General features: G+C 29.1%; 1 protein-coding gene across 4 annotated transcripts in view; it reads right to left on the reverse strand.

Annotated features, from left to right (window-relative positions):
- The window catches only part of LOC123296455 (RNA-binding protein Musashi homolog Rbp6), a 1436510-nt gene that overhangs the window by 1101996 nt on the left and 310912 nt on the right, over positions 1-23602 (reverse strand). The gene's annotated exons all lie outside the window — the stretch shown is intronic.

Genomic DNA, 23602 nt, shown 5'->3' on the forward strand with positions numbered 1-23602 from the left:
GGATTTACAGCATAGCTAAACTAAAGAGTCATTAAATGACATAGAACTATATTTTTAATAATATATATTTACATTGGAATGTGTAAAAATCAAATTTCATGTTTATACAAGCTCATAATTTTGTTGTCAATAAAATCATTGTATAAATTTAGAATTTAACAAAGCAAATTAGATAGGGGATAGATAATATTTTTTTTGTGGGTATAATATCAATTTAATAATATACACCCACAAAAAAATATTATCTATCCCTTGACATAAAAGAATAAGTTTTTTTTTTTTCAAAAAACAATCAAAAGTTTTCTATATGGTGCCAACTTAATTAGACACACTGTAAAAATGATTTTAAGTGATAAATCGAAAAAGAAATGTTTATTTTATACAGACAAACAATTTTTTCAAGTTTTCCTTTTCAATTACAGAGACACAGCATATCGCACATTGGACAAACAACTAAATTATATGTGTAATGAGTGCTGTGTGTGTAGAAGAGAACATTATAACGATTAAGCTTACTACTGCAGCAAACATTTCAGTTCTTCATTTCAGTTTCAGTTCAAAGAATATTTCATTGTATAACTTTTGTATTATCATATGTACGTAGAACCGTGTATATCCTATACGATTGCGATGGTGGTGTCAGGGCTATGTTTTCTCAGTAGACGTGGGTAGGCAGTTCCTATATCTATTCAATATTATTATATTATTTTAACTGAATTTAATGTACAAGTTGATTGAAAGGCGTTCGATATTCCAAAAAAGTCATCGGTTTGTTTGTAGATGCTTTAAACTTAAAAACAGTGTGTTTGTAGACGTAAGGTAATTAACCATCTTTTTGTGTGTTGGGCACAAATTAAGCAATAAAATTTTGAATAATTAATAAAAAGTATAGTTTTGGAATACATATTCCAAGGTTATTTGGGAATGTTACACGAATCTGAGTATTTGAATCAATACTCAGATCATTTTGTACGTCTATTTGAATATCCTACAATAAATATTAGTACGTAATGTCGACAGCTTCAAGTATTTCCTATTTCTTCTATCTTATGATTGTAACGGGTGTTTTTGTAAACGGTATAAAATCGAAATTAAACCCATGATTAAAATTTTAAATTAAAATAAAATATAATAAAATCACATAAATTAAAACCACCCACACCGTGGCTGGTCTGAAAGTCATACTTTCAAACTTTTTATCACTTTGGCAATATCTACGTGTAGGGTTTATGAGTGTAACCTACCGATATTCTCATAAAAAATAAGCCAAGTGTGATGTCACACAAAAAGTAAAATTTTTCATAGTTTTTAAACGTTATTCTTGTAATCTCTCATCAGAAATAATCATCATCGTGTGTCACGAATAGTTGGGCCAATCTTCAATCCATTTCTTACACTTCTTTCGAGCCAAACACGGAATTTTTAGATTTAAAGTCATATTAAAAAAAAAGAAAAGAAAGTATGTCATGGGGACTATCTGTTCAGTATAAACAGATATGGAAATCGTTAATCCTGAAAATCTTGATCAGGATAATCAAATAAACTAAATAAATTATTGTATTGTACTCGGCTTTTGATAAGTGCCTGTGCCAAATTTCGAGTTAATTTAACGTTTTGAAGGATGTCAAAATCATTTTCAAAGATTCCTTTACACACTAACATATTAGCAGATCTATAATGTTAGTGTCTGTTTCATTTTGATTTAAAGTTTTTTCCCTTTAAAAGAAACCATCCTTTACAAACGTATATTGTGTAAGTGTGTGTGTGAGTGTGTGCGTAAGTGTGTATTATTAAATATATCCCCGTATCCACTTAAATCACACCACCTTGTTTCTCCTGCACTCTCTTTTCATTAGAACAATAAATATATAAGAACGTATATAGCTCATCATATTATTCAATTATTCATTATCTTTACTCACATACATTACATCATCATAAGACCCCATCCTTAAGATACAGCCCCTATTCTCACCTTTACTTACTTCTTTGAATTGTTACATGTATATAAATTACTCGCACGAACACGTTAATTAAAATTATAGAATGTAGTTGGACTTATATACATGGCCGATACATTGGTACTTCTATTGTATATATAAAATTAACTATAATTTTTAATCATAAATAAATATTATTTGTGATATTTTTTTTAATAGATATTTAATTTTTTAAGTAATTTCACATTAAGTACAATAATTCTAAAATATGAATTTCTGCAACAAACTTTACAAACTGTTATAGGTACTTGTAACATTCAATATTCAAACTGCAAATAAACAAATAAAAATATTGTTATTAATATTTGCTTAGAAAAATTATTGTAAAATTTACTTCATTCATTGAAAATTCATAGTTTCAAATTGATGAAAAACATTACAATCGAAAAAACTAGAAACTCAATTACGAATTTTCCATCATTATCAAAATTTTACCGTTTTCAATATTTGTAAAATGCAGGATAAGAGTATCAAAGATTTGTTAGCATTGATTTATCTAAAGTCATTGAAAAAAGTCAAATATCAGTTAGATATTTAGATACAACATGTTAGAAATTTTTACCGAATTACTTCGATAATTGAGAAATGAGAAACAAGACATAAAAACATTATGGGAAATCAAACAATTGACTATTTTAATAAGCCTAACTTCAAACATTTTCCAAATGCTTTCTTATTTTCCAAATGCTTATATTATACTGGCTCTAATTTCAGTCTGAGATCATTTTGGATGGTTCTTAATTAATTATACCATGTATGTGAAATATACCAAAGCATACTAAGTTTAGACCCAAGTTTGTAACGCTTAAAAATATTGATGCTATGAACAAAATTTTGTTTTAGGTGTTCATAGAATCACCTAATTAGTCCATTTCCGGTTATCTGTCTGTCTGTCGCCTGTCTGTCCGTCTGTCATCACGATTACTTAAAAACGAAAAGAGATATCAAGCTGAAATTTTTATAGCATGCTTTTAGTGCGTAAAAAGTGAGGTCGAGTTCGTAAATGGGCAACATAGGTCAATTGGGTCTTGGGTCCGTAATACCCATCTTGTAAACCGTTAGAGATAGAACAAAAGTTTAAATGTATAAAATGTTTCTTATTAAAAAATAAACAACTATTGATTGATTTTTTCGTAAACATCCCGACATGTTTGTGTAATGTGACAGAGTAATCAACACTGTCTATACATGGTATTTCAACAATTAACTCAGTCAAATGTCTGTTTTCCTTGTTTTTCAGACTCCAATTAAGTGTTAAGCATAATTTTCTAATATCTTTAGCATGCTGGGCCGAATAATAAGCAAAGTCATAATTCTTGCAAATAACTATGAAACTTACATATAACCAGCAAAAAATTTTCGTCAATCCCGTCTTATATTTTACATAAAATTTGTACTGAAAACCATACCTGAAACAAACAAAAGTCGATTAGTTTAGGAAATTACATAAAGTTTACAAACAATTTTATGACCAAAATATTATATTGACGGTTGATTTATTTATACAGTGTGTCCCCGGATAGAGGTAACTTTACTTGTAAATTTTGATTATTTTTCATTTTAAGAAAAAAAAGTCATACCCTATAAAAAAAATTTTGCTTATTCTGAAAAGTATGCAGGCATATTTAAAACTTCTAAATAATGTACAGGGTAACCAAAAAATTGAAATCACTATTTTTATTTTTGGCAAACTACCCTTCCTTTTTATAATTTGACAAAATGTTATTCAGAACAGTTGCAATTACCAATTATGACTCTATACAAAATATCAAAAAGATCCATGTACTTTAATTACAGCATCATTTTTTAATTTGAACAAAAGTTGTAATTACAAAAAAACGTAACAAAGAAAATAATAATCAATCAATTAACGTGTACTATTCAAGAATGTATTTTTTTGTGGACTAGGTTTGAAAATTTAAAAGAAAATTTATTTTCTCGGATAAACATTCACTAAGAATTTAAATGTTGAGTCATAATTGTTAATTTCGAGCAAATTTTCTTAGTAACATTTTGTCAACTTATAAAGAAGATGGGTAGTTTACCAAAAAAAAATATAGTGATACCAAATTTTTGGCTACTTTGTACATTATTTAGAAGTTTTAAATATTCCTACATACTTTTCAGAATAAGCAAAATTTTTTATAAAGAATGACTTTTTTTCTTAAAATGCAAAATAAGAAAATTTTCAAGTAGAGTTACCTCTATTCGGGGACACACTGTATAATAACTTAAGTAGTAATATTATAACATTTTAATACTAGGAGTTAAAATGGGTTCTGAACTTCAATTAAGCACAATCTAATCCTTTTCTCAAATAATATTTGTAAGTAAGTACCTACGTACGTACGTACGTTTAGTTTGTTGGTTGGTTATATGGTTGTATATCATCACAAGCGGCAAACCGAACCCATCATCGTGGTATATAATTGCTTATTTTAATAGTTCAAGAAAATCTTATATATACGTAAATATATCACGTCATAACGATTATAATTAGACTTTAATACTACAAACAACTTCTTACATTTTAATTCGTCAATTTTCTTATAGAAATGAATCAGTGTACATTTTCTAAAATTATTTTTTCATCAGCTTAAAATTTATCCAGACGGTGCTATAAGATAGATTATTATGATCTTTTTTGTTCCCGCCAGGGAATTTCTCGATTTTTCAAAGTGGTTAAAAAAGTTAAAAAAATTCGAAAAATTTTTTTTATCTCCAATTTCGATAAAACTCAGTATAAAGGGTAATTTTAACCCCAAAAATTCAAAAATCGGGTGCATTTGCTGACTGGTCGAATAGTTTTTGAGATACGGACTAAAATCAATCTAAATATGGCGATATCTCAGAAACTCTGCATCCAACCATTAAATTAACCTGATTTTTATACCTTTGGGTCAAAATTACCCCATCCACCGAGTTTCATCAAATTCCAAAACAAAAAGTCCTATATTTTTATTTTGATACAGAAGAACTTTGGACAGCTAGCTCATATCTTCGAATGACTTTTGAATAGATAGGTACTCATAGCAACAGATTTTGAATAGGTCGAAAACACAAAGTAATAATTTATCATAAGATTGAAACAAGTATTTTTATTATCTGTAGCAATTTTTAAAAATAAATTTTATTATTTGCATATTTTTTTCATTTTGTTTTAGTAAGTTTGTATACCTACATATAACAAACACCGAAGGAATGTAATAACGCTATTAGACCGCCAAGATCTCCATAGCTATGTAAGTATTCAAGCCAAAGGAATTAACCACTTTATTTTGAAATGATGCTTGATAATAAACCTCACTTTGAAGTTCGGACATTGTTATATCAAGTAGAAATGGTCGTGTTACATTATCAAAGACATTCATAAATAAATTTTGTGTATCACCACAAAAGTGAAAGAAATTCTATAACCCTCGATATCGAACAGTTGACCAGATATATTTTACATAATGTATTCTTGAATCAAATGCGATAAACATTATTAAAATTTATTGCAATGAGTTAGTGACTTATCTATTGTATTCTTGAAAAAAAATAACAAAGGTTTTGAGATAATTAAGTTATTTTCAAGAATTTGAATTTAATTCGAAACTCAATCGTTCTTTTTTTAACATGTTAACGTTAAAATCATGTTTTAAAGCGACGAAAAAGGACGAGGTTCACAAGTCAACCCATTTTGTTGTATGTATGAGCACGCAGAACTTTTTACAGACTGGTCTAATATCAAAAACTCTTTTTTCATTGAATAGATAAAAATTTCTCCCCATCGGGTAGAAAAGCAGCGAATGATTCATTACACAGCCACTGAATTTTTAACTGTGAACCTATTTTTATGAATGTTCACCGATTTCTTCCCCAATTTTTGATTGATTTCGCATACGTGTAGCTGACTTTGTTTAATACTTACGAAGGTAGAAGTAATCTCAGAAAAAAGTGTTATATAAAATTTTAGCTTGGCTTTGAATTTAAAACAAATTCGGGCTTAACTATATTAGAACAATTCATGTTTCAGTTTTTTATTATTGACACCAAAAGTAATCAGATTCAATTTGCGAATTGATTTATAGTCTTTGAAATACATAGAAAGTGGTATTCGAGATTAATGAAAACCTGTGCTGAATGATTGCGTCAACCCTTTAGTCAAACATATCGTTGTATCGGTCGTTTTTCATTAATGATAGATCCCAGGGGGGAGACATAAGCTTCCAAAATTGAAATAGGTAATTTTGGGAAATCTTTTTCAACATAGCTGCATCGTCAAACATGGACAGATTGATAGAGATGGAAAGCCAGCAGGGCGAATTTTGGAGTATTCAGAAATAGGCTCATCACTATCTGCCGTTCCATGTTTCGTCAAAGAGAAAAATCCAAGGCGTCTATCACGGATATTCGTGAATCATTATTTTAATAACTTTAGAATTAATAATAGTCTAAGATCCCAATTAGGATCGACCTTCACCCATCTGTTTACCGAATGAAAGTTATTTTTTATGAAATATAAAATGTTAACAAATATCCTGCAATAGGTTGCTTAAAAAAATGTGGTCAAGACTACTTTTAGTGAAAATATCAAGAGTAAAATTTTTTGAAATTTTTCACTGACTTACATATCTAACGAATATTGATCTACTCGAAAGTAAAAGCCATAAAGAATATGCAGCAGCTATGCTGTCTGCCTCTTTTCGTTCACTATTTTCGCATTTATACAAGTTGTGAATAGTAATTACGTTCATCTGTTAATTCATTGCCTCACATATATAAATAAAGATAATTTTATTGCAAATACGGTGCTATATGATTGTCCACAAAATATCAGTCAAAAAATAAAGTTTACAAGCTTTCCAAGTTTTGATATTTTTATTAAAAGTTGTCTGGACCATATTTTTTAGAGCAACCCACAACAGGGATATTTGTAAATATTTTACATTTCATAAAAAATAACTTTCATTCGGTAAACAGATGGGTGAAGGTCGACCTTAATTCGGATCTTGTACTATAATGTTATTGATCAAGGAAAAAAATTGATGATAACATAATACCATCTCTCTTATACATATATAATCTGTCTTTTTGAAAAAAGCACCGATACTAAGATTTTCATATTTTCAATCTTAGAGCCTATCGGACTATAAGGTTTGAATCGAATAACCTTAACTCACATAGAAATGAACTCTCATTATTACATGAAATTAAAATAATGAATTCTATGTGATATAACGGAGTCATTGTATTCATTCTTTTCTAAATAAAAATGATAAAAAAAATAAAATAAACAGCACATCATCGTAGAAAACATAGAGTATAATAAATATGATACTGCCATGGAGTAAAAAAAAATTGAAGTAAAACACAATAATAATAGCAATTTCCTCTTACTTAAGAATATTCAGATATACACAAACAAAAACATTAACTTTCAACCATACAAAAATAAAGTGTATGTAATATTTCAAAAAATACTTGTATTAGTTTATATATCCTTTATATTTGTTATTTGGACTTCCATTGTTGTTCCGAAACATAAAACCGAATTGACTGGTTTAGAAATGGCGTTAGAGCTATCAACCATAGGAAAACGCCGATTCGAAGACGATTTTGGATGTTTCTTTTTTTATTGAAATTAGAAAGGCATGTGTATGGCACCTCTGAGCAGTTTACCACATTTACTTATTAGTATACATTCCCGAAATTTGCTGACATTTTCGTTTAGCAATATAAATTATTATTTTTAAACAGTTTTAGCCGTTGCTTCTTACACCACATCATAAGACATGAGAAATTTTCATTACATGATGGTAATTTTTAGCCATCGCATATTGCAATTAATGCCTTAACTTCACCCTGACTTTATTAAATGAGTTTGAACATATTGCATGCGCAAAGAAAACCGATTTCAATAAACATTCCATCGAATTAGATTTTATAAAAAAAACTTTCAAACAGAAGTTTGTCGTTATAAAATAAACACTATTGTATTAAAATAATTTTAAAATCGGCCATTTTCGGGAATGCTTACTAAACGTGATGTAAAGTAAAGTAGGAAAGCCTTTTCAATAAATTTTAGTTGAGCTTAGTGGGCTGACGTGGTGCTGTTTTATGTAAATGAAGGTATGTGGATAACCTAATAAAATGCACGAGCCCTCTATAGCTTTCTTTATCGTGAGACGACCAACTTTGTATACGTCGTAACTATATCAAAGCATTTGGTGTACAACCTAATGCGCGACCTAACCATACAGAAAACTATTCAGTCCATACAAAAACCTGTCTTATACCAACTGACTTATATAAAACTGTATCACATCAATCCACAAATTTGCGTCTCAATTTTCACTCGGTATAAGTAAATGAGCAGGCAAATAAAACACGCATAGAGCGAACTTCCATTTTATAATCATGGGAGTTCAATGATGTAATACGTACAATATTTTTTTTTTTTTTATAAACTAAGCATATCATGGTATCGTTTTAATACTTACAGTTTGTTTATCATATTTTCCCTATTGTTCTTTTTTTTTTCGACGCACCACATATGGGTTTTAATACCAAAATTTATCATTTATTATGATTTTAGTTTTTTTATTATTACTCTCGTTTTGCTTGTACGATTATTACTATTATTAATATTTGTTTTTTTTTGTTTTTTTTTGTAATAATAAAATATCATTTTATTTCTGTAATTATAAATAATTATTTTCGGTAATAAACCAGTCCAAAAAAAGAAAGAGAACTCTGATCCTGTTGCAATTCGTGGTGGGATCTCTTACAAAACATTTCTAGCCATTTTCGATAATTTTCATTTGAATGTAACGATTTAAAATTAATTTTCTTAAATTCAGATGCTATTTATGTCCATATCAAACTAAAAGTGCTCAATAAATGACGTATGGATAATTCACCTAATGACGTTTATAATCATTTTGTAATCTTGTCATTGGAAATCGAACTCAAAATTCGAATCCAAAAAAATTATCATGAAATCGTTATTTTTCGAAGTAAAATGTGAATGAGAATTATAAGAGTTGGCTTTTAAAATGTGTTTAAAAAAAATTCCAATCATTGATATGAGTTTCGTCAGAGTCTCGCCCCATTCTTCAGGTTAAATATTGGTTGATCAAATTCTGGATAGAAAATTCCATACTTAGTTAAATTATATGAGTAAACGTACGTTTTAATCACGTCGTCCCGATTGGTAACGCATTAAAATCATAATTATAAGCAAAACGTTGAGTAAACAGTACGTTGGCAATCTTGAATTGTTTGACATTTTTATAAAGAGGGCAATTTCAATTATTTATTATTTCTGTAACTTGAGTGAACTGTTTTTGAAGAATATAAACTATGGAAGCAGAATATTTGTTTGTAGTTATACCATCACTAAAATAAGAAAAAAATGCGTTAAAACTTAATTTCCCAAACAAACGTTGACTTTATTTATCGTTCGAAATGTAGTGGTAACCATACAAACTAATGGACATTTGAATGCCACAACTAACTTAGGAATCCAAAGTGCTCAAACATGTTAATTACTATATAAAGGATAAGAGCCACTGTATTGAAGACAAATTTGACCCAAAATTTGTCTCAACATCAACAAGGGTCAAGTTCTAAATTTACTAAACAGTTGCCGAAGAGGGTATGACAAACGTGTCGATTAGAATACGATTTAGCATTTCAATACAGATATAACCTTACAAAAGCTAGTTATAATAATACGAGCTAAATATAACGAAGAAACCCAATATTATTCAAAACGCCAGATCGTGAATCGAACCAAAATTATTACTACAATCATGACATTGATAAATAATGACAATTTTGTTTTTGGCATTTTGAAAAAATGAAAGAATTATAATTTAATATGATTTACATTAGCAGCATTACAAAATATATTCCTGTTACTTATATTTCCTTAGAAATGAAAAAGTTAGGACAAAGTTGTCCAAAATAACACTTCAATTCTTAATAATGTTCGTTTAGGAAATATTAAAATGAAAGATGGAACTACATCGTTTATAGGCTCTGATGAACAGTTACCATCTACGGATTGTTAATGCACCATCTGCACGTTGCACGTTTGTAGGTGGAGCACAAAAGTGTGCTATTTGGAAAATGTTGTAAAATTCCTCAATCAAATTTCCAAATTATCATTACCATCTTAAACCAAATTACATAAGTTAGTATTCAAGAAATTTATAAAAGATGCTATGCAAAGAGCAATACGCGTTTTTCTCAGCAATAAATTAATTGCTCTGCTTACATAATTCAGAGCATATATACTTACATCATAGATGGAATCCAATATATACTCAATCAGGAAATACATAGACACAACTAAAAACGTAATTATAACGTTGGCCCGAAACTCTTGTTTTTCTTCCTGTCTTGCTTTCTTTTCTGCTTCTCTCTGAGCTGCTAGCTGTTTTTGTTGTTGGCATGATGGCATCCGATTTGAATCGGCTTGAAGATCATTATTCATTTTGAACGCAAGTAATTATTGTACTTATAATTTTTATTAATTTTGAAATAATTTAATTCTTGATTAGAGCATTTTGAAAAAAAACTGATTGATCATACTAATAATTTTGATTGACTTACAATAACGGTATAACAATTTTGTAAAACATTTAATTTAGCTCAACAAATGAAGGATAGTCAATTGGTTGAAATCATTCTCAGTTATAGACTGGGAGAAAATAACACAAAATTGTCAATGACTGATTTCACATTTTACTATACCGGCGACCTATTGAGAGATTGGATTACGTATTTGTCTAGGAAAAATAATTTTTACAGTTTTTTTCGCGGGGGCGTTATTGCAGCAGGATTAAAGGTACTTGTTGGGGAGTTTTTGTTTTGTTACAGGCTTATTCTTTTGAACTAATTATTTTACATTCACGAGAATCATTGTGAGAGGGCTATAATTAAGTATAGAAAAACGATATTCGTAAATGACGGAAGGCAAATGATAACTTACGAGCCTCTTACGAAATTTTAATTTTTTATGTGCTAAAAAATTATATCGGCACATTTTTCTAGACATCATTCCGAATCCAACGAGCCATCGCAGAAATTTTAGAGCACTATCCCTGTTTGTCACCATTTTCAATTAGTCGACTAGACTAGAACTATACGTTAGCCAATGAGTTCCATGTATAAAACTTGGAAGTTAAATAAAGTTAAAGACAGTAGAAATGATGGAAGTTAAAATACAGTAGTTCGTAAAATCATTTAACCATAAGACTATTAATAAATTATAATTCAAAAACTTGTTGAAATAAATAATAAAGAGAAACAACCTCTTAACGACACACTAAAAACACAAGAACACAGGTAGAAAGATGAGATATTAGTTTACATTGAAGTTTTATCTAAGAGATATTTATTATAGTAAAGAATCCGGTTTTAATTTTTTTTAAGTGTAGAGTAAACAAATAAATTTTAGGTAATATATTATATAAGCTGATAATCTATGTTAATAAAGATATCGTTGTATGGTAAAACCTACCGCTGCAATACAGAGTGAGGCGTAAGTGGACGTATATTTATAAAAATTTTTATTTTATTTATTATTAGTCACTGATTTTTACCGTCTTGATTCATCCTTTTTTAAGCTATCCGACCTATGCATAATGATCGGACTCATACATTAATTTTTATCAAGAGTTCTTAATTGAAGTTTGCTGAAACAAAGTATATTTTGATGTGCGTGCTGTCATTCAAGACTAGTACAAAAAACATATAATACACATTATTTCTGTAAATTTCACCCTAAAACTGTTTATAAATATCGATTTATGAATCCAAACATCACGAAAATTCATAGATCTATATTCAGATAGCTTTAAGGCACGTTACAAATCAACGACTATAAAATTAGGAACCGGGTGGAGTAAAGACGGTTAGTGTCCTTATGTTCTCTTTTATTACTACTGTTTTTTCTAATTATTATAGTTTTATTTGCCTACCATAAATTTCATTACGATACAAATAAAATTGAGGTCTCTGCAAACAAAACACCTCCTTAATTGTATATCCACTCACGCCACCTTTTGTATAAGTTTTATACTATTTTTGTTTAAGCATATTGGATAGTCAATACAAACAAAGAATAATATTTTGACAATGTTTTCAAAAAAAAATTGTATTTTTTCATATGATTTATATCCTACCTTATAAACAATTATTATTATCCGTAACCAAAACACCTTACGGCTATTATGATATATAATATTGTTATTATTCAAATATATTATTCATAAATAACAATATAATATTATATTGATCGATTATTATCTGATTAGTTTGTAAACAAGTACTATCTTTTACAGTGTGTTTAAAAAGTGCAAAGTGCACTGTGTAACAAATATTTGAGATACTGTTGTCTGGGCTAAACATAGTTAATTGAAACACATTTTGTTTCAAATAAGTTTCGTTGATTTACGCTACAAATAACTTTCCACCCCGATCTAACAACGTTTGCGTTTTTTTTCAGCATATATTTTTAATTAAGAAACTCTGTTAAATCAAATGATTCATGACCAAGTCATAATTATAAAATCTGCGTATCCAAACTACAGTTAAATTCTCTTGTGTTGATCGATTTTGATGCATCATGGTCTTAAAAAGGATTAAAAGAATGCCCCCCTGCCTAAGAAATACTTAGCAGTCTTTACCTGAAACTCCGAAGATTAAAAGTTATTTCAGATAAAGAGATATTAATTGTTCAATAGTTTGATATATTGACAACGTTTTGCTTTGTTTAAGTACATTCCATTTTCTGAAGTTCTATCGATTTTTTCTCATTTTTAGATAATGTCTGATCTTAAACCTCTAACTTTTTCAATCGATGATTTATAAAACAAATACAAAATCGTGGAACATTTTGTATTGAAAGAAAACGGGTTATCTGGAATAGATAGTTCATTTATAATAACTAGCTCTGAAAACGCTGAGCACATATTGAAAATTATAAAATGAAGTTTGGTTTATTTAAAATGTAGGAAAACCTTAATCCAGTAACCAGCCACAAAATTTAAAGGCGTAAATTAACTTAAACAAAAAATAATTTAAATATTTAAATTCGAAGGTTGTTTACTTTTTAAATAACTTGTACTTTTAATAATGAATGATGATCATTATTAAATGATTATACCTGAATTTATTGATGTTTCTTTTACATATAAAGGTGTTAATATGAAAATTGTCTCATATATTTTATCGGGTAATTAATACCTGTTTAAAAAAACATACCAAAGGCAGTTAAATTGTGATATTCTATAAATTTTTTTAAGAGAATTATATTTTTTGTACTCTTGCCAGTTTTTTCTAAGAAAAATGATTAAATTTTTTATTGAAAATGTTCAAAAACTACCTTAGAAAAAAAAAGATAAGAATAATAAATTTTTAGATTACTGTCACTATTGTGGGAATTGAATATGCGTTGGTTTAGTTTCCTTTTTGTTTTGTTATTTCCTTTAGAAAATTTTTTTAGGATGTCACAATTCACAAAAATATTTTCCTAAGAAAAGTATGTAATGAAAAATAATATTCACAAGAAGCCAGTGAGAAGAAAATATTTTCAAAACCACAGTCACACCTACGTTAAGAAGAAATAAAACGATTAGAGATTCTAAGTAATTTTAGTAAGTAAATCCCTACATATTATAAATGTGAAAGTAAGAATGTTTGTTTGTTTGTTTGTTTGTTACGCTTTCACGCAAAAACTAGCGAATGATTTTTAATGAAACTGTACAGCAATATAGCTCATACATCAGAATAACACTTGAGCTATAAATTAAAAAGATATAGATGCTGAAAAAAAATATTTTAAATAAATTTAATCTGACTTTTAATATTTTAAATTTTTACAAAAATCTTTAATTTATGGTTCAAAATGATTATCACAGATGGAGAAGAGTTATGGTAATCATTTTGAACCATAAATAAAAGATAGTAAATGTCACAATTCACGGCTACCTTTTACGAAATACTCAATGAATTATGACTACTTTACAATTTAAAAAATTGAAAACTGTGCATATCTTTTAGCTGCGTAAAACAATCCCATCAAGTGTTAAGGAACGTTGATAAATGAAATCGAAAGAGGTGGAGGCTATAAAGCGGTGGTTTTTACTTTTAAGCCCAGTGAAACGGGCGAGTATCAAGCTAGTAAAGTATAAACTTCTTTGAAATATCATCGTTTCTACCATATTTTGTTAAAATTGATTACTACACCTACACGAACAAATTTTGTTGTTATTAGTTAAGAGCTTTTGTTCCCAAAACCTTAGACAAGGCGGTGGATATCGTGAGGAAAGAACGTGTATAAACACTTGGCTTTTATGGCAAATGTCCATTTCGCAAGATAAAAATTGACAATACAAACTCCTGTCCAGTTTTTTGAGCCATGTGATTAAAAAATTCTAAAAAGTTAAGATAATAGTACTTTTATAGATATTGATTAATTATATAGGAAGACGTTAGGTTAGGTTATATTGGCTGTCCACGAAGGACACACTTAGGCCATAGAGCCCATCGTGATACCATATATGTGTTTTACCACCTTTCCGCTGATAATTTCATTTATCAGCTCCCCAATTTCAGAGGAATTGGTTACGCCGTAACCAACTGAGCTAATAGGGCGACTAGGAGTGAGTAGGAAGATAATATCTATTAATAATTTTAGGACCTTATATCAAATCAAATATTGTCTTGTAACACTCGGGTAGAAAGCTATAATTTTTAGAATGCCGAGATAAGAAAGTTAGCTTTTCTCGTAAGAACATATAACCAAGTCAGCCTTGTGTTTCGCGAGGCTAGTGTTGTGCAAAGATCTAGGATATTTCTTAATGGGAATCAGAATGTTACAAATTATCAACTATTTTTTCACGTTGAATCGTGATGATCCATGTTTTATAATATAATTCTTTGAATTGAAACAGGAATCCGAAGAAAGAGATCGAAAGTTATATGGACCCGAAGTATTGTTATAATTACGAGTTGGTTGGGTTGAGTTTGTCGTCTATAGAGGAGTTGGTTGGGTCCGGAAAGGCCTTGCGTTCAAAAATGGGACACTATTACAGAAATTTTATTCGGTCTATTTATCCAGGTCTATTTTTTCTGAAATCCGATTGAAACAGAATAATCGTTGAAAATTAAATTTCTTTCTAGTATGTTCAAATTTCTTTCTAGTATGTTTCCATCACATGCTTCTGATTAACAGCTACGACTAAAATGTGTCCTAGTTTAATTAACAGATAACAGCTAAAAGGCAGTATTATACTTTTCTTTTCCAATATATAAATTTAATAAAACAAAACAAACAAGTATGCACATAGTATAAAACCAAAATCAATATAAAAATGATTAGCCTATAATGTTTTAATTTAGTGGTTGTGTTGTAACATGGTCCGCCTCTATATTATCATAATGGTTAGTACAGTATTAGTAAATAGTATTTAGTTCACTTTATCGGTATATCCCCTCTTTTCTCCTCACCACAATTTTATTTATATTATATAAAATATTATATATATTATAAGCAGAGATGTTCGCTAAGCTTATAGTAATCATAATAATAATAATTATACATTCATTTAGTTCAAAAAGAGCACAGCAACAAAACACAAGTGTTTGGTCATTTAGAAGATATACAACATTGAATAAAATCTTTGGTGAAAAACTCATACTTCCTCTGTATACCAATCAAATCTGAAAAATGAATCCCATATCATTTTCAAATTTTTCGGGTACGAAACCCTAAACTCGTACTTGAAACATATCTAAGAACACTTTTCATGAAACTACCTTTTTCCTTAAATCCTTTTTTCAAACTGAATCGATTTTGAAGATCATCGCCAATGTTTTAGTTTTTTCAATGTTTTTTTAGTGCGGAATCCTAAGCTCGCACTTCAAACATTACTAAGAACACTCTCCAATAAATCACCGTTCAAGCGAAATTAAAAAAACCAAAATCGGTGCATTCGTTTAGGCGCTACGATGCCACAGACAGATACACACACTAAGCGATCAAATTTATAACACCCCTTTTTTTAGTTTAAGGGTTAAAAATGATGATAGTGATAATTTATATTGATGAAAGAGATGCAAAATTTCAAAACAACAAAATTTTGCAGTAAAAAGATCGAAAAAAAGATCGCTTTCGATGCCAGGCGAACTTAATTTCAATAGGAAATTAACAAAATCCAGTCGTCTTGACATCAAATTTATCTTGAAGTTGCTCGCGTTTGTATTAGACCGACAAATACTTTCGCTATTGGGAGTACAGTTATTCAAACCTCACCTGACATCTGAATTTTTGTTCTTTTATATATTTTTTTCGCTAAAATTAATTAACTACAATCTACATAGATAGCAAAATAATTTCATCGTCTTTCTCTTTTTGAAACTCTCATATTCAGGTTTTTCTCTTGTCTTTTTGTTTCTGCATCACCATTGGATTTGGCACTTTTCATGTACATAGAGGTAATGGAAAACACCAACTATACAGAGATACAGAGACAGACTATCTAGAATGGACAATTCAAACTGACCATCTGCGTCTCCATGTAACAAACAACGATGCATACACATCTGTGTACAGAGTAACAAAACAGTAATTTGCTTTGTATTAACAAAATCCACAATAATAATAAGTTCTTCTTGTATTTAATACTCATGATATCGGTGGCTACTAAACTGGCTACATGGTTACTGGTGCTTGGCCAGCTATCGTCTCTATAACTGATTTATCGGTTTTAGTTCTGTTGTAATAATAATAATAATATCCAGTTGGTGTTTTAATAATAATAATACCACCCGCGCGCAGTGTAGCGCGTGTTTCATATCATTTATTATTCGTAGGAAATAATTACAACAATTATAAGCATAATATTTAAATGAATTGACCAATTAAATGGTCTTAATTAAATAAATGAGATCGTCACACGCATTCGTTTATTTCATTTTCAAGTCATAAAAGAGTTCGACATAGTCGGCTCAAACTACACAAAAAATCAGTTTTACAACGAATTTTTATTGCAGATTTTGTCAAAAAAAAGGAGAAAAAAGAATGTAATACGAAAATCGCTCCCAAATAATGCTTAAATTTGCATATGGGCAAGTTCCTAGTCGTATGAATTCAGGCTGAGACATTATTCTCAAAAATTATGTTGTGTCTGCTTTTTGGAACTTTTTTTGGACCTACTTTTTGTACCTTTGATTGCAAATTGTCATTAAAAAATAAAAATTAAAAAATAGTGAAAGAAAACAGTTGAATGAGTTAATTGTTGAAATAACATGTATAGACAGTGTTGATTACGCAATCGTTTGTTTTTATACGTCACGTAAGTGACTTGTGCACCCTCACGAGGAAACAGTGATATTTACGAAAAAATGTTTCAAACAAAAGTTGTTTATTTTTTTATAAGGAACATTTTTTACGTTTAAACTTTTTTTCTATCTCTAACGGCTTAAAACCTCACTTTTTGTGTCTTGAGGACGCTATAAAAATGCTTGCTTGCCGCTTGATATCTCTTTTCTTTTTTGAGTTAGCTTTATCACAGACTGACAGACGAATAAACAGACAACCGGAAATAGAATTTTGTTCTTAGCATCAATATTTTTAGGCGTTACAAACTTGGGGCTAAACTTATTATACCTTGATATATTTCATATATATACATTGTTTAAAAATATAACATAACAAATGATATAAAGAGCAGGGGTAAGTTTTATTGCCATTTCCGCAAATTCGACGTTCAGATATGGGCGGGCATTTATTATGGAAGTATTCATTGAGTCTATCATAGAACACACAACAAGTAAAATTTTGCTTCAGTTCTTGTGTTAATTAGAACTTATAAATGTTACAAGTCCTTGGATTTTAATAAGATCCTGAAATTGACTTCAAAACTTTCCTTGCAAGCGATCCAACACATCGTGTGAAAAAACTCGGTGTTCTGAATCATGTTTATATACAAGACTTTTTGTAATTCAGTTACGAAATGCCCTTTTGACATTCATTTTAGTTACAAAATAAATGTCAAAATTGTGACATTTCAAATTGTGACAAGTGTGATAAAATAAGCTAAATAAAATTAGTTTTTAATACGTTTAGTTAAATCTAATATTTTGTTTTCCAATTAACGAAAGAATCACAAGACGCGAGACGGGAGTAATTTTTGATTTGTAATTCAAAAATAACATAATCTCTACGTCCAAATAAAACATCAATAATAATTGATCATGTGTCGTTATTTTACCTTGAAATAACGGCCACTAAAATTAAACAGATGTGGGAAATAAGATGGTCGTTGTCCAAATTAATAATAATCATTTGTCTCATTTAATACTTTTTTTTTTATTCATAGAATATTATGACGTCAATGATGTAAGAGAGAACATTGAACTAAATCATCATAAAACGATTATCATTTATGTGTGTAAGTGTAAGTTCAAGGCTATTTAATTGCATTTATTTGACTTCAATGCTATCCAATTTGGTCGAATTAAACAATTCATTTATGAACTTTGTTCTGTAATGTATGCAGTAATTGTAAAATTCCTTGATAATGATCTTATCCCTGTAATAATCCATTGAAGAAACGTTTTTGACCGTCAATTTTGCGCCCAAACTGATTTCAGAAAAGAGTAAATAAAATATATCTTTGGGGTAAGGTGGGTTGAGTAAACCAAGAAAAAAAAAGTTTTTAGGTCTGAAAGTGAAATGTTCAATGGGAATTAGAATTTAATATTTTTCGAAGTTTGATACCCGCCCGTTTTGCTGGGTTTAAAAGTAAAGACTGGTGACCACCGTGTTATAGCCTTCACCTCCCTTGCTCGCACTTATTACCCCTACCCTCTTCAATTACATTCAAAATTGGGATAGGAATTGTTTACACAGGAAAAATATATGTGTAGTTTCCAAGTTTTTTATTAAATGTAAAATAATCATAATTCGTTGAGTAGAACAGATGCCCATGAATTGTATTTTACCATTTTTACGTTTACCATTTTTATGTTTACCATTTTTACAAAGGGCTTTAATTTATGGTTCAAAATGATGCTCACAGATAGCACAGTGAATTTCCAGACTAAATTGAATTTATTTCTCTTTTTTTTTTATTATATCTTTATAAATTAGTGTTCGTGTGTTATTCTGATATATGAGCTATATTATTGTAGAGTTTCAATCATATCCATTCAGTAGTTTTTGCGTGAAAGCATCACAAACAAACAAACAATCTTACTTACACATATATACTCGAATTCAGATAAAAATTTACCGAATTATATTGGTTTAAAATTTTTGTAAAATTACCGATATCCGTCAAATATTACCTTGCCCTTTGCGATAAAACATGGCGTAATGTTTTAGTTTCAGAACTAATCGTTTTTTTTGAAATTGTAACTAAGAATAACGTCAAATTCTTTTTGACAATATTCATTTTATTTATCTATTACCGTTATTAATGACAAAAGACAACTTTTTATTTAACAATAAAATTATATGATAGAAAAGAAAATTATAACTAAGAAACATTTTATTGAATGTCAAAGGTTATTTCAATCAATTTATATAGTAATTAATTTATTACAGAGATGAATAATTTTTCTATCATGGGTATAATAAAAAACCTACAGCCTATTGTACTTAGTCAATATAAAAATACCTAATATAAATTTTTAAATATCAATGTTATTTACCTGTGTACCTGGAATACAATTATATGATATAAGTTCATTCCGCTTAACAGGTAATTTTCATTATGTAAAATGCACAGTCACGTTATGAAAATAGAACCGTAGACGCATTTACCGTTCAAAAAAGGCCTCATATAATACTTGAAGATAGACAAAATCCTTATAAGAGGGGCTACACAACTCAGTTTATGAATCAATCATGAACGTACCTGCATCTAATTTCTCTTTTCTCAAATTTTTCATGTCGATGGTCAGTTTTAAAACAATATAAATATTTCGTCATATTTCCAATCTCATATACTTTACTATTCTAATAATAATTTTAGCAAAATTATAGTGTTTTTGTGAGTTAAATATCGTAAGTTTATTAAATGTTGTCTGAAGTTAAAAACGCCTAAAAATAATAGTAGAAGAAATAAGCATTTTGGTAAAGCTGTTCATAAAATCAACTCAAAAAGATCTATAATCTTAATAGAGTAGTTCTAGAGCCGAAAAAGCAATTGGTGGACGAGAAATTGATCGGCTGGCTAAGATTTATATTTTACGATTAAAATTGTTTATTTAAGAGAAGTTAAGAGATATAAAGTTAAAATAAAAACCATGATGCTTCTGAACTTTCATTTGAAATATTTTTCTTTGGAACTCCATAGATTTGCTGCAATTTCAGCTCAAATGACTTTATCTTTTTCATCATCAAGTTTAATGGGTTTTGGATAATGATCACTAAGTACATAAATTAAAAGAGGTTACCCAATTTGGGGCAAGTAAACTAAGTGATTGATTACTGTATCGCAGGTTGTTTTACTTGGCCCAAAGGAGTCGTGACTAGAAATGATCTTCTTGATAATAAAGAATCAAGTTGGTTTCAATATGTGTTGTTACCAAAACGAAAAAAATGGATATTTCATAGAACATTTTTTGGCATGGAAACAAAAAATAATAATAATTTAATAATGTTTTGCATTCTACAGTTAAGCCAATGGATCATCTAATATTTAGAAGAGTTGACTGCCGCCATATTATTTTTAAATACAATTTTTATTTGAGTATTAAACAAACATCACTTTTATGAGCAAAATATGGTCATTAATTTTACTCTTTACCGAAACAGTGTTAATGGCGCTTAGATAAAAACTTCCAAAAACTATTACATTTAACAAATTTTTATATTGACATTTTAGTATAAAAATTGACACAGTATACGATGGGTATGTATGAAGCAATGGTTTGAGTTCTCTAAAATTATTCAGGTTTCCTTGAGCGCCTTCTTTTAAAGATTCATGAAATTAGAACGGATTTCCTTAGGTTGCGAAGCAAGAAGATGATGCGAGTTTGGAAAGACATAATGTAAGATGAATCGAGCCTTTATTTTTAAAGACTCTTTCAGTTGATTTTCAAGAAAATTTAATAATTTTTCTGTATGAAGACATAATACAATATTGCCAACAAATAATATAGGAAAACTTGTTTGTATAATTTTTTTTAAATTGTCGATAAAATCATAATCTTAATTGAGTTTTATGAACTTATAAGAGGATTTGTTCTAACTAGAATAAAGTTTATTAAAAAAGGGAGGTAAAAAAAAGCTTTTTATGAATGCGGCGATATAAAAGTTTAATGATTATTATCTTGAAATATTATAACCATTATTGTATCTTTAAACAAAATAATTTCAAACGGTTTTAGTTTATATATGCTAGGATGTCATCGGAAAATGACGTATATGTAAAAAGTTTTCCTGATATCATATGTTAGATCGTGGGACAGAAAGGGTGCTTTGTAAAATGATTAATACATACTTGAAATTTCGTAAGTGAATTCTTTTTGGCGAGTCTACCAAACTTCTCTACGACTTTTTTTAAAGCCCTTCGTTTTCAAATGGGCATGATGACGTCATATTTAAGCGATCGGTCTGAAAAAACACAGCAAGGAATTTGTCACTATTGTGGACACTATTACCACTTGATAACACACCTACTTAATCAATGAACCACAATTATGATGGGCTTATGATTTACAAATTTAAAGAAGGTTTCAAGTGCGAAATATTTGCCGCATGTGCAGAACACGTGCACAAATCTCTTATCACGAAAATAAATATTACCGAACGATTGATGCGAGCGCTGACGGGTTAGGTAAAAGTACAGAATATACCGTGTTTTCACCGAATTTACCGTTTTTTCAAGGTACACCGGTTTTTCGGTCATTCGGAGGTTTTTAATTATTATAGCAATGCATGTAAGATTTAGTTACAGATTCAAGCCAGGAAGCTGCACCTTTTACATCCAAGTTATACTCTCGTTTACATAATATTACACCTGTATTATATATAATATTTAATATTATAATCGTACATAAATAATAATATATCGATTTCATAATTACACACATATTAATACCCCTAATATTATCGCTGTTAATATTCAATGATTATGTGCGTGTATGTGTGTATTATGTGTTAATATCATACATTTACACTTTATTGATATACAAATATTAATATTAATATTTTATGGTAAACAACATAAGTAAAATTTAATAAAGCGAATAATATTTCATAATATTATTATGTAACTAAAATTTGTGTATGTAAAGTGTTGTACCCATATATGTAATACTAAAGCTATATGGGCAGTTGGTACGGGAAAGAATGTCCAAACTTTACGGTGCCGACAATATTTGTTTTCTCTCTCGTTCGAGACATTTTATCTATACTGCGCATGCATATATGTAATATATATGCGAATATATATGCGCAGAGCTGACAAATGCGATCGGAAGAGTGACTATTAATTTATTTACGTTGTTAAACGCAAGATCAAAAATAAAATTTATTTACGATTTAAATATAACATTACACATTACACCATTATAATAATATTTGAAGAACAAAACTGTTTACGATGTCGTTAAAAACATTGTTTGGAATGTTTTAGTATATAAACAAATATAAGGTGATCGTATTTATATTTATTGCTTTCCAATTTATGAGAAAAGTTAGAAAAATTGATGAAAAAAAATCAAATTAGAAAAGTTCGTTAAGGGCCAAGCTAATGGATAGGGGGTACCTACTTACCGAAAATAATTGTTTTGGTTGCTTTTAGAATTCATATGTGTGACTATCAGATATTCGCCCGCTTTGCTGGGCAATTTCTCATTTTAAAAACAAAGACTATCACGTTATAGACCTCACCTACAGTTCCTTTTGTTCAAACTTTTATGGATTTTAATTTTTTGAAAATGAAGTTTTGCCCATGATACTCCCTGACATTGTAACTTTCTATAGGTCCAAGCATTAAATAACCGAATTTTTATACTTTTTGGATCAAAATTCCAAAACCCACTCCGTTTCATAAAATTCCAAAACAAAATTTTTTTTACCGATTTTCGCGATTTTTTCAAAGAGTATATAAGGTAATTTTGACCCAAAAAGTACAAATTCGGGTGCATTTGATGACTGGTCGAATATTTTTTGAGAGACGGACTAAAATCCATCCAAATATTGCGATATCTCAGAAACTGTACATCCAATCATTAAATTAACTTGATTTTCATACTTTTTGGTTCAAAATTACCCCATCCACCGAGTTTCATCAAATTCCTAAACAAAATAATTTTTGGTTTTTTTTTTTTCGATTTTTTCGAAGGGGTACCCCTTAAAAAGTACCCCTTAAAAAAATACCAAAAAATCGAAAAAATTTTTTATCTCCAATTTTGATAAAACTCAGTATATAAGGTAATTTTGACCCAAAAAGTACAAAAATCGGGTGCATTTGACGACTGGTAGAATAGTTTTTGAGATACGAACCAAAATCGATCCAAATATTGCAAAATCTCAGAAACTTTGCATCCAATCATTAAATTAACCCGATTTTTATAATTTTTGGATC

This window comes from Chrysoperla carnea, chromosome 3, assembly GCF_905475395.1.
Source record: "Chrysoperla carnea chromosome 3, inChrCarn1.1, whole genome shotgun sequence".
Taxonomy (NCBI): domain Eukaryota; kingdom Metazoa; phylum Arthropoda; class Insecta; order Neuroptera; family Chrysopidae; genus Chrysoperla; species Chrysoperla carnea.